A 14,125-nucleotide genomic window follows, 5' to 3' on the forward strand; every position below is an offset into this window, starting at 1 on the left:
AAATACAACCATTGAGTCTCATGCAATGGGTTCTCAACGTCGTATTATCCGACTCCAAATGCTAATGGGGGCACGATATGGCAAGTGTCTTGGGAGAGTTACTATCTCTCTTGCACAAAGATTATCACCCTTTCAGAGGTGAATCAGGTAGCTTCTAATTTAATCAGTACTTGTAAGGGATTCGTTTGACGCGTCGGGGTATAATAATCAATTAAGAGGTCTCCCAGCCTTGAAAACCAAGGTTCTCTATACCCGAAGGTATGGAGGAGAGCTATTCCCGAGCACTCTCGTTGACTTGATTTTCATCAAATCACATTTATTTTATAGTGGGTTGGATTACTTAGTGTTAGTTGTTCCCACTTAGGTCATTCCCCTCTCACTAGCCGTAATGGCTAAGATTTATTAGCTCCTCGGGAGGGAAGGCCTGCTAAAGATATGTATTAATGAAAACAAATGATGAGTCTAGCTTTCTGATCACCTAAGAAAGGTGAGAGCATACTCTCCTATCATCAAAGACACAAAATACATGATTGTTCATTCCTTTAGAAAAATACAAGTGCTTAGAAAGATTTAATAAATACACACAGTTTTGTTGAATTCTCCTTAGGCAACCTACAAAATAGATCCATTAGTAATCATGATGTGTTTGGAATTTGGTCTTTGACTAGCGTATCTTCGACCATCGTCCTACAGAAAAGAGTTAGGCTACCAAAAATCTCACAAACAAGTCAGGATTAGCATTAGTAAAGTTTAAATTAAAACCTGAAAGCCCTAAAATGCAGTCAATTTAAAACTACAAAGGCAGAGATTTGTACGACATGATTTACCAGCTCGTACAACAAAACTTTAGATCTTGTGTGAATGAAGAAGCGGGCTCGTACAACAATTAATAAGCTCGTACGAATCATGATGGATTGTCATCCTGGATCATAAAGGAGTTCATACGAGGCTACAAAGGAGCTCGTACGAGTTTCTTATTTTGTCCCAAGCAAAGATGAGTGTTGATGAAGCTTGAGAGGCCAAAAATGATTATTCCAGCCCCACGGTGGGCGCCAAAATGTCATGCCTATAAAGTGTATACCTGTTCCTGCAACATAAAACACTCAATAGATCATTACAAGCATTGTTAGCAAATAAAGCAAAGAAAGATAAACCATAGCTAATCGATCTATCACCTCCTAGTAAATGCGAGTATGTATTTTTCTCTTAGATCTGGTCAGGCAAATTCCATTGACTTGACTACACCTAGATGGAGGATTTAAATGACAAATGATGCATTTAAGCTAGTAATGATAATGATCAAGCTACACGATTCCATGATTATGCTAGAAAATATGCTAAAATGATGCAATTAAGCTATGATAAAAATGCTCAAATGATAAACTAAGATTGCATATGCCTATAGTAACAATGCCTGAAATGCAAATGTGATGGGATGATTATTGCTCCAAAATGGGATCTATTTATAGGATTTCCAAGGCCAAGGGTGAGGTGGCAGAAATCAACGGTCAATATTAAGTCTGAAGATATCAATGGTGAAAATGGAGGAGGTTGGAAAAGAGGTTGGATGAAAGGGAACATTTGTCATCTCTATGGTGACAAGTGTCAAGAAGCTTCTAGAAAGGTTGGATGAAAGGGAACATTTGCCATCTCTATGGTGACAAGTGACAAGAAGCTTTGCTCATGAGAGAGCAAGGTGTCCAAGGAAAGGGGACATGTGGCCCAAGAATGCCATGTGTCTCAAGGGAAGAGTAGGTTTAATTAAACCTAGGGTTAGATGGAAGGAGTTAGGTTTAGAAGGGGTTAGGTTAGGTGGTTAGAAGTTAGGAGGCATGTGGGTAAATTTGAATTTAAAATTCAAATAAGACTAATTAATTCTCAACAACTCATAAATTGATTTGTTTTAATTATTAGAAGATTAGAAGAATTAATTGAAGATGGGGGGAAAATTAATTAATTTGAATTAATTAATCAAAGGGGATTATGAAAATGAACCTATTAAATAAATCCTTAGATTTATTAATAAGTAAATGAAAGGGGGAATTTAATCAAATTACTTACTGAATTCAATTAAATTAGGAAGGGGGATTAATTAAATAATTGCTTATTTAATTAATTATCTTCGGACCATTTTTAGGTGTATACATTTTGCCCCTCTTTGAAGCGAGGTGTGATGACGCGTTGATTCAAAGAATAATCTCATTTTGATGATGATATTGGGTCGATAGGATGCCCTAGCTATTGATTGATAAAATTTGATACGATGATGCCCCCTCGGGAGATCAATTGAGATAATTAGTCTTTGGAGTTTTTAGATTTTTTGTGAAATTGATATCCCGATTAGAAATGATTTGATCTCTACAATTGTGGTTAATGAAAATGCAATTTCTACGATCATGGTGATGTAGTTCTTGATTATTGATAAATCTTGATTGGTTAGATTGATACGATCGAGATTCAGTCCGGTTTCAAGAATGACACCTCCTGTATAAGACAAAGATGATCAAAGCGTTTGGTTTCAGGAATGATATATCCTATATAAGACATGATCAGAACGTCTAGTTTCAGGAAAGATACATCCTGTATAAGACATGAGAAAATTGATTTAGATGTGATCAATTGATAGAATTGATAAGATTGATTGGATAAAGAACTAACAGTTTGTTGATATCAAGTTGCAGAAAGATTTAGATATGCTGATGTTGGTTCTGTTGAGAAGGTGGCATAAGATTTTTGTCGGGTCGACAATATCTAGAGAGATATGAGTCATCAATCTGATTGCGTATACACTTGTGATGATACCTTGATGATTCCTACGATAGATTGAACCTTGGATAAAAGGAGCATGTGAGATCCCATGCAAGAATGGAATGCAAGCTAAAAGCAAAGCTACGAGCAGACCAGTCACTAGATTATTGCATTTTTGTCATCACTGAGCTTTTTAAAATGTGGGAAGTGAGTGCAAACATCGATGGCATAATTAAACCATGATGACCTGAGCACTGCTTTCTTGGATTTTGATATAGCAAGTTAGCACAAGCATCGAGCTATAATTGAACCGAGATGACCTGAGTGTTTCTTGCATAAAACAAACAGTATTAACCATTTCAATACGCAAATCGGAAATGTCTTCAATGCTACTCCGATGATCATGTCCTGAGATAAATTTGCACATATTAATGATTAATTTACAAACAACTGACAAGAAAAATATCATGTTTCTTCCTTATTCCTCTAGTCAAAGACATCCTAGAGTCACTCAGAAATCATGATAGCGAAAATCAATTATAGAAAAGTTGAACAATCATTTTAAAATTTATGATCCAAAAGATATCATCCATGCGTTTATACTGACTTTGTGATAGTTTGATGGTTGATAATTTGATCTTGTGTTCAATGTTGGATATGTTTCAGTTTTCTCTTGATAAGATTTGTCTAATTGTTTGTTCTACCTGTTTGGTTAAGCTCAAAATGATTAAGAGTTTTGCCCCCAACTAAGTGCAGGATTTTGCCCCAAGCCTAGAAACAAATTCGTTATGATATACCCAATGATCGAAACCATGGCGAGAAGCCACTCGAGATGCCTGCTTATGTACAAAGGCTTTATGATGCATATGAACAGTACCGATGGAAAAATGAATGCAAGCAGAAAGATGCATGAACTAATAGATGGAAGAGCTAGCTGACAGATAGCGCCTATTTGCCAGGTTTTCACCATCTATTTTTATTGCACTTTTTCTCATATTTGATTTTTTAAATTTTTTTTTGTTTTTTCACTGTTTTTTATTTTTTTTGCTTTTTCACTGTTTTTTTTATATTTGTTTTTTCACTGTTTTTGGATTTTTTGCTTTTTCAGACATAAAACTTCTTAAGATGCATGCTATTGATGGGTTCTTCAAGTTGATCTTCATCCTATGTTGATAGTTGATATGCTTCTAATCCGAATATTGTTGTGATCACAAATGGACCTAACTAGTTTGGTTCAAACTTTCCTTTCTTTTCTCGATCTACCTGGTTGTGTGGATTTTCTTTTAATACTAGTTCCCCTAATTGAAAAATTTGTGGTTTGACCTTGTGATTATAGCTCCGGAACATTCTTTGTTGATATACCTTTAAATGATCAAATGCATTTTGTCTTCATTCATGGATCAGTTCTAACTCTTGTAATCTAGATACTTGTTGTTCTTCATCTGGGATGAGACCTTTTAATGATACTCGTAGAGAAGGTATCTCTACTTCTATTGGCAATATTACTTTTGCTCCATAAACAAGAGAGAAAGGTGTGACACCTGTTGGTGTGCGGATACTGGTATGGTAGGCCCATAGAGAAGGGTTTAATTGAATATGCCAATCTCTTCCCGCATCATTCACTGTCTTTTTGAGGATTTTCATAATAGTTTTGTTTGATGCTTCTGCTTGCCCATTTCCTTATGGATAGTATGGTGTGGAGAATCTGTGTTGGATCTTGAATTTCTCACATAGCTCTTGTACATCTTGATTCTTGAATGGTCACCCATTATCAGTGATAATGGTCATTGGTATCCCATAGCGACAGATGATATAATTCAAGATAAATGCAACAATTTGTTTTCCTGCGATATTTATTAAAGGTACTGCCTCAATCCATTTTGTGAAATATTCTGTAGCTACAAGGATGAATTTGTGACCATTAGATGAAGAAAAATTTATATTTCATACTAGATCAAGACCCCATTGGCAAAAAGGCCAAGATGTTGCTAAAGCATGAAGTTCTTGTGCCAGTGCATGAATCAAATTCCCATGGATCTGACATTGTTTGCATGTTCTAGCTATCTAAAAATAATCTCGTTCCATGGGTGGCCAATAATAGCCCAAGCGTATGAGTTTTTTTGAAAGGGTAATACCACTTGAATGAGTGCCATAAATGTCGTTATGGACTTCATGTAAGGCCTTCTCAGATTCTTCTTGTTCGAGACATCTTAAAAGAGTACCATCTAGACCTCGTTTAAATAGGGTATCCGCGACAAGAGTAAAATGGGGAGATTGGTGAATAAAATTTCTTTTTTGATTTTTTGATAAGTCAGGAGGTAAGGTGTTATCTTTCAGGTATGTGTAAGTTTGGTCGTAGCATGAGGAATCATGCCCCACAAGGTCATAGATAGTTTGGGAATTAGGACAATTATGAGCAGGGTAAAACAACTCTTCCACTAGGAATTCATAACGTTGTTGGTTTTCCTGTGTCTGAAGGAGAGAAGCAAGTGTAGCCATGACGTCTGTTGCTTTGTTGTCATTTCTTGGAATCTGCTGGAAAGTTGTTTCTACAAAGTATTTCTTGATATCATCAACCATCTTTTTATAAGGCATTAATTTTTCATCTTTTGTTTGATAGTCATCATTAATTTGATTAATGACGAGCGGAGAGTCTCCAAAGGCTTGAAGTTGTGTAATATTCCATTCTATAGCCATTTTGATACCTGTAACCAAAGCTTCATACTCTGATGTGTTATTGGTGTATGGAAATCTTAATTTGTATGCTTTTGGGATTGTATGACCTTGTGGTGTGATGAATAGAATACCTGCTCCTGATCCATGATGTGTTCTATTATTGATGTCTGCTCCTGGACTGATATTCGGGTGATGTATTGTAAGATATTGATCGGACCCTGGAATGTCTGTATATGAACAGGTAAAGTTTATTTGCCATCCTTTGAAGGGTTCCAAATATTTTTGCTTTGCTGGTTCTGATAGAGAAGTTGCTGGATATAGATCAATTGTGCCAATGATAACTGCCTCTGCTGGTTCTATTAGGATAGATAACTTCTCTTGATAAAATTAAGGTAAGGTGTCAAATCTCCCATCTTCCAGAGCCTCGAGGAGATTTTCACCGTTAGATACATCCTTTATTTTTATTTTTTCTCGATTCAATGTTGCCAATAAATGGTTTTCAACATTATACTTGATATTGTTTTCTTGATTTTCATTTTTGCGACTAGGAGATTTAACACCCACTTGACATGGAAATATGTTAGCGGAATCCCTGGTGAAAGTTGTTGTGGGTTTGACTTCATTAAGATATAAGGATATGGCCTGGTCATTTGGTAAGGTATCAATTGCAATATGTCCTTCATTTTCCCAGTCCATAGGTTCAGGAGGGATTAAGGATAAAGGATCCTCATGTTGAATTATGTCAAAGATATTAGGGGTCATGATAGAGATGTCAAAGCTTTCAATATGTATTTCCATGTCTAGAATGATACTCTCATCAGAATGACCTCACACGAGTAGCTCCTTATCATCCTTGGTTAAGTCCATGTCAGCTGAATGTGATTCTGATTCAAGTAGGCTAGTTCCTAATGTTTTCCCTGCATACGTGTGAACTACATCGACATCTACATCTGCTTCTTCCCTTTCAATTTCAAGTTGCTCTTGTTTGTTTTTCCATGATAACAAATATTCTTTGTTCCCTCGATCTTTTAGCTGCATTTGTTTTTCCATGTTTGATAAAATTGATGCAAATGATTGTTCTTTGGATTGTGTGCTTGAAGATGTTGCCTCTCTATTATGTGAAACAATGACCTCTTGAGATGATTTCAGATTATTACAACACTGCAATGGATTTGAGCCTGCTAATATTGTGATTTCCTGCCCATTGTATGGAAATTTTAAGCACTGATGATATGTTGATGGAATAGCTTGTATGTCCTGTATCTTAGGTCTCCCCAAGAGTATGTTATATGGTATGTCCAAGTCTAGAACTTGGCATGTTGTGTCTTTGTTGCAAAGGTCCCATGCTGATGGGTAACATCACAATTCCTTTAGAGGAATGCTCTTCTTCATCATATGCTTTGATTTTTATCTTTTTTTATCTTTTTTTCTAGAGATCATATGTTCATGGATATCCCGTGGGGAACTTCATCTTTGGATGTATTCTTATAGAGGGATGAGCCTTTGCTAGACATAGGTGCGTGATTGTGATCTTCTTTAGTCAAATCCTTTAGGGACATCTTTAAGAGTTGCATAAAAGAGTCACCTTTCTTTTGAGATGTATTTGAATCCTTGTGAGGTTTTAACATAGTTGGATTTTGATTTTGAAGTTGTTTAATTGCTCTGATATGTTGGCTTGTTATGTCTTTTTCTTGTGTTTTGCTTTGGTATGTCATGTTGATATGATTTTTAGCTATTTCAAAATGTTTTTGTTTCCATTTCAGGGGTTTGATTGTCCAAAAGTTGTTTTGATAAGTGATCAACTGTTAATGTAAATGTGATAGCACGATATGACATGGAAAGATGATTCAAGTGTTTACAGGTTTGCAAGTTTTTCGATCTTCATTTATGGAGTGCAATGATGATGATTTGATAAAAACCAAGTCTAGTAGGAATGATATATCCTACTATGTGGGACAAGATTATCCTGACCAAACATTTCAGTTTCGTGATAGAGGATGATAGACCCCGATGAGAAACTATGTTTGAGTGATCAGTTTATCAAATAGGGTGATAATGCACTTTGAGATGTTTAGATATTGAACTTGTTGAGGATGAGCACTTGAAAATCTTGAGGTGTTTATGTTCTAAAGTCTGATTTCGACGGATAATGACTTGATCAAGCGAACTAAGGAGATAATTTAAGCACCGAATGACAGAGAATGAGCATTTATGATTACTTCAAATTGATCAAGCAAAAATGAATGATTTGAAAAAGGCATGCAAGACATAGCTTTGGACTGGCAGAAATAGAGACTCATACGACATATCATATAGCCTCAAATGACAAAAGATACAAACCTATACGACAAACTAAGATTTTCATGTGAAACAACAGAGGCTTGTACGACAATACTTTCTGAACCATACGATAAAACATATTACTCATACGACAAAACTTACTAAGCCATACGACAAAAGATAAATCCCATACGATAAATGACTAGCTCATACGATAGAGAACCTGACTCGTACAACAGATAATAGAGCAGGGATAAAAAGTGTTTGTTTGTTCGAATTTTGATCACTGAAGTTTAATGTTTTGCTTATGTTTTCCAGTTTTAGATGTCCGATTTTTCAATTTAGGGATGAATACACAGCAAACACATGATGTGATAAGTGACTCCAAGCATGCTAAACCCTAAGGAAGTTGGCTAAGGAGAGAAAACCTTTGCTTGCAAACTTAGGTACACACCCAATAGCTAATCAGAATACGACCGTTGAGTCTCATGCAATGGATTCTCAACGCCATATTATCCAACTCCAAATGCTAATGGGGGCACGATATGGCAAGTGTCTTGGGAGAGTTACTATCTCTCTTGCACAAAGATTATCACCCTTTCGGAGGTGAATTGGGTAGCTTCTAATTTAATCAGTACTTGTAAGGGATTCGTTCGACGCGTCGGGGTATAATACTCAATTAAGAGGTCTCCCAGCCTTGAAAACCAAGGTTCTCTATACCCAAAGGTATGGAGGAGAGCTATTCCCGAGCACTCTCGTTGACTTGATTTTCATCAAATCACATTTATTTTATAGTGGGTTGGATTACTTGGCATTAGCCGTTCCTAATTAGGTCATTCCCCTCTCACTAGCTGTAATGGCTAAGAGTTATTAGCTCCTCGGGAGGGCAGGCCTGCTAAAGATATGCATTAATGAAAACAAATGATGAGTCTAGCTTTCTGATCACCTAAGAAAGTTGAGAGCATACTCTCCTATCATCAAAGACACAAAATACATGATTGTTCATTCCTTTATAAAAATACAAGTGCCTAGAAAGATTTAATAAATACACAAAGTTTTGTTGAATTCTCCTTAGGCAACCTACAAAATAGATCCATTAGTAATCATGATGTGTTTGGAATTTGGTCTTTGACTAGTGTATCTTTGACCATCATCCTGTAGAAAAGAGTTAGGCTGCCAAAAATTTCACAAACAAGTCAGGATTAGCATTAGTAAAGCTCAAATTAAAACCTGAAAGCCCTAAAATGCAGTCTATTTAAAAATACAGAGGCAGAGACTCGTACGACATGATTTACCAGCTCGTACGACAAAACTTTAGATCTCGTGCGAATGAAGAAACGAGCTCGTGCGACAATTAAGAAGCTCGTACGACAAAACTTTAGATCTCGCACGAATGAAGAAACGAGCTCGTACGACAATTAAGAAGCTCGTACGAATCATGATGGATTGTCATCGCGGATCATAAAGGAGTTCGTATGAGGCTACAAAGGAGCTCTTACGAGTTTCTGATTCTATCCCGAGCAAAGATGAGTGTTGATGAAGCTTGATAGGCCAAAAATGATGATTCCAACCCCACGGTGGGCGCCAAAATGTCATGCCTGTGAAGTGTATACCTATTCCTGCAACACAAAACACTCAATAGATCATTACAAGCATGGTTAGCAAATAAAGCAAAGAAAGTTAAACCATAGCTAATCGATCTATCTCCTCCTAGTAAATGCGAGTATGAATTTTGCTCTCATATCTGGTTAGGCAAATTCCAGTGACTTGACTACACCTGGATGGAGGATTTAAATGATAAATGATGCATTTAAGCTAGCAATGATAATGATTAAGCTACATGATTCCATGATTATGCTAGAAAATATGCTAAAATGATGCAATTAAGTTATGATAACAATGCTCAAATGATAAACTAAGATTGCATATGCCTATAGTAACAATGCCTAAAATGCAAATGTGATGGGATGATTATTGCTCCAAAATGGGATCTATTTATAGGATTTCCAAGGCCAGGGGGTGAGGTGGCAGGAATCAATGATCAAGATTAAGTTTGAAGATATCAATGGTGAAATTGGAGGAGGTTGGAAAAGAGGTTGGATGAAAGGGGACATTTTTCATCTCTATGATGACAAGTGTCAAGAAGCTTCTAGAAAGGTTGGACGAAAGGGAACATTTGCCATCTCTATGGTGACAAGTGTCTAGAAGCTTTTCTCATGAGAGAGAAATGTGTCCAAGGAAAGGGGACATATGGCCCAAGAATGCCATGTGTCTCAAGGGAAGAGTAGGTTTAATTAAACCTAGGGTTAGATGGAAGGAGTTAGGTTTAGAAGGGGTTAGGTTAGGTGGTTATAAGTTAGGAGGCATGTGGGTAAATTTGAATTTAAAATTCAAATAAGACTAATTAATTCTCAACAACTCATAAATTTATTTGTTTTAATTAATTAGAAGATTAGAAGAATTAATTGAAGATGGGGGAAAATTAATTAATTTGAATTAATTAATCAAATGGGATTATAAAAATGAACTTATTAATTAAATCCTTAGATTTATTAATAAGTAGATGAAAGGGGGAATTTAATCAAATTACTTAGTGAATTCAATTAAATTAGGAAGGGGGATCAATTAAATAATTGCTTATTTAATTAATTATCTTCAGACCATTTTTAGGTGTATACAATAACATTCCTCTTTTAACAAATATTTCTCCTTCAACAAACATTCCTCCTTCAATAAATATTCCTCCTTCTTCTCAGCCTTCCGCTAAGACTCGACAAAATCGTTGTGCAAGAGATCGCTAACGAAAAGGTCATGCTAGAGATCGTGAAGTTGTTTCTCAAACTATTCAATTTCCCAAAACACCAACAGTTGACATGATTCCATTTTCTCCTAAGCAAGATGTTGAACCTAAATCTCCAAATCATAAGTTGCAAAAAACATGTGATGGTTTTACTTCTATTCATGTTAGGGATCCTCTTTCTATAAATCTTGATGAAGAAACAGGTGAAAATATTATTCATGATGTCAATACAACTCCTAATGCTTATGATAGTGAATATGAATATGTTGATGTTGACAAACATTTATATACAGAATTTTCAAAAGCCTTGATCCTAGCTCCTCGAATCGAACAAAGTGACTTAGCACATAGGCCTAGTCCTTATTTGGATCTTGTGATAGCTCCATCTTTTGTGCTCAATGTCACTCCTCTGGCATGTTTCCCGCCTTCCCAAAATAGTGATCAACAAGATCAGGAGGTGGATGTCGTGCTAGACTAGCTGCATTAGCACTGCAGATCCTCTACCTCTCTCCTTTCTTTCTCTTTTGTGCCAATTATTCTATGCGTATCCATGTTCTTCTATTTTTTGTCCCTAGTGATGTCTACTTGAGGATGATGTAAAGCATTGAGATCTCTTTTGGTCTCTTTCATGTTGATTCAAAAGACGCATGTGTTCCTGGTGCAGGAGCACCTAGTCATGCTTCACTCTCCATTTGTTTTTGATATTTTTCATGTTTAAGTGTCTTGTTAGTTTTGAAATGTTTTCATAGGTTGTTTTTAGTCGTTTCATATGTGTTTGATCTCATTTTGTGCTTGAGAGATCAAGTTTTGCTTCTTAGGGCTTGAATTGTCAATTTTGTGCTTCTAGGCCAAAAAGGGCTTAAAAGTGAGAAATTGCCTTATAGGCCTAGAAATGGTTGGGAAAGTTTTGGAACATGTTTTGTGAGTGATTTAATCATTCCTAAGTGTCTAGGAGGGATATATAGGTTAGGTTTCTCAAAAATGTCATTTGGAGCAACAAAAGTTGCTTCCTTGTTTGGAAAAGTAGTCATTTTTAGGACAAGATTGTAAAAGAAAACCTCCTACAACTGCTTGTCTGTACAGGACCTCATAACTGATTCATGGTGTTATAAATATTCCTTCCTCTTCTTTGTATAGGGTTTGGCAATTGTATTTGAAGACATTCTCAATTGGAAATATCAAGAATTCTGGCTTTTTAATGGTTTTTGAACTCTTTTTCTTGTGACAATCTGTATTGGACAGTTCCTTTCCATATTGTACTTGTTGGAGATTGTTCTTAATGTACATTTAGGCATTTTATGTATTAGTTTCATTGGTTAAGCATTTGGAAGTTGATTATACAGATTAGTTCATTTTTGGCTTTTGACTGCCCTGTCAAGGGTTTGGGCCTCAAAAATATATCAACTTGTCTAAATCCAGGTTTGGGCTCCCATGGATGGACTTAGACAAGTTTTATGGCAAATTTATAGTGTAAATACTTCACATTTTGGCCAGGGTTGTGAGAAAGAAGAGTTTTTGAGCATATGCTAGGCAAATTGGAAATGGATTTGGCTGGCAATGTGAGTAAAACCAAACTTGTTTGTGTTCAAAGACCAATTTGAGTGAGAAAACTAGAGGCAAAGGTTTGCACTAGCATTCAAGGATTTTTGGATGCATTTGGAGCTCCAAACAATGTACTTTTCATCTTGCAAAGTGTGTGTTAATTCTAGCTGGCAGCAAGTACCCAATTTTGGGGATTTAATGAATATTTGGGTCTAAACTTGCTTTGTGTATATATCCATGCCTTAGAATCTTGTGGCAGGTGTTGGAAAGGTGTTTTGAAGTTACCATAGACCTTGGTGAAGGTTTCCATGCTATTCTAACCTTGAAAGTGCAGTAAAACAGTGAAAGGGCAGTCATAATGCATAAAACAGTCAAATAAATATTTGTGTGGCAAGTGTTTGTCATAATGTCATGTAGGATAGGGATGGAGAGTTGATTCAAATGATGTGGCAGAGTTCCTACATGAATTTGGGGGCTTGGTTTGCAGTTTAGAATTGACTTCCTTTGTAACTTGGATGAAACCCTCTCAAAACCCTACTTATTTGCCTAAAAACTTGGATAGTCACCATACCAACTTCTCAGGGGCTAAAACCAGGAAAATATTTGATTTTACACCTATTTGATACCATCCATGTCAAGTTTTATGATGGTAAGGGTCATCATCATCCTATGCAAGCAAATTTCACTCAATTAGCCCTTTTTAGCTCTGTTTTCACAAAAGTTAAATCCGATTGTCCAAATGATGTATGAACCTTCCAAACTTGTCCAAAATAGTTGAAAGACATGCTATGGACCTATTCCCATCAATTTAGATAGTCAAGACATGATTTTGGAGTTTGGATCCCTGGTGGAGGACTTGAGTAACTTGAAGAAGCAAACTAGAACAATGTTGCATAACACACAATAGGGTGGTTGTTTGAGGAGAAGTGTGGGTGTTGGAGTTTGATGTTGCCAAAAACTAATTGAATGCACTATAAAAACATATCCTTGGGTCCACTTGTCAAATTAGACCAATTTAGGCTTATTGAGTAACTTCTCACTCAATCTCCCTATCAGTTCCCTTTCTTCCAAGGTGGTTTCCTTTCTTTGGGGAATGAGGACTATTCTATGCACATATATAGATATACATGAGTTATCATACAACATAGTGACCACGAGGAAAGTTAAGCCACCTCGTGCTTTGTGTTTTGTGTTCATTATCCTTGGGTTTATTCCTCGATTGGGGGCTAAATCCTTGCGATAACGTGCTCCCTCTCTTTCTCTCCCTTGGGTGTATCCTACCTTAAAGTAATCGCTCCCGATAAGGCGTACATGATCTATTTAATGTGGGGGCATACACTTCGCTCATATTTTCCTTCTTGATACTTGGAGTTACTTAGTGAACTTGGCCTTGCTTTGTAGTTTTTGGTATCCTTGTTTTTCATGACTCATAGTGAGGGGAACCTTACTACTTGCAACCATGGTCTCCCTCTTGATCTTCCCTTTTACTTTGTCAATCGAAGTCGTAAGATCCTTATTCCACTGGGGGCTTGGTGTATCTTGCCTACTTGACATGGTGAAAGTCTTTCAATCTTGTTTCCTTTTACTTTACCAATAGTATTGGCATACGCTTACTCCCACTAAAGTGGGGGCTAAATGTAGCGTCATAAAATTGCGACCCTTGCAATTTTCGACCGCATTTGGGTCTTTGCGTTGGCGGATGAATCCCTAAGCCTGATTGGAGACCCGAGACATGCTCAAAACATCAAAAGCTTGCATTTTCTACCACCCCACATTGCCTATTGTCACTACCTGTCCTAAATTAGGGCAGGCTAGGGGCATGGCACCACTATCCACCACCCTATTTTGGGCCTTCCTTGATCAAACTTTGCATTGGGCTTGTCAATTGTGAGTGGGAAAAAGTTTTCCTATGTTGGCCTAAGACAGAAAATCAGCTAAATACCCCTAATTGGCAAGTATATAAGGAGCATTTCCCCTCCTATTTGCATAAGTTGGGAAGCGAAGTCAAGCGAAAATCAAGTTCATGAGCATAGCGATGATAAGCAGCAAGCAAACATTCAAGCATCCATTGAGCATTTC

The sequence above is a fragment of the Cryptomeria japonica genome, chromosome 5 (assembly GCF_030272615.1).
Source record: "Cryptomeria japonica chromosome 5, Sugi_1.0, whole genome shotgun sequence".
Classification (NCBI taxonomy): Eukaryota; Viridiplantae; Streptophyta; class Pinopsida; order Cupressales; family Cupressaceae; genus Cryptomeria; species Cryptomeria japonica.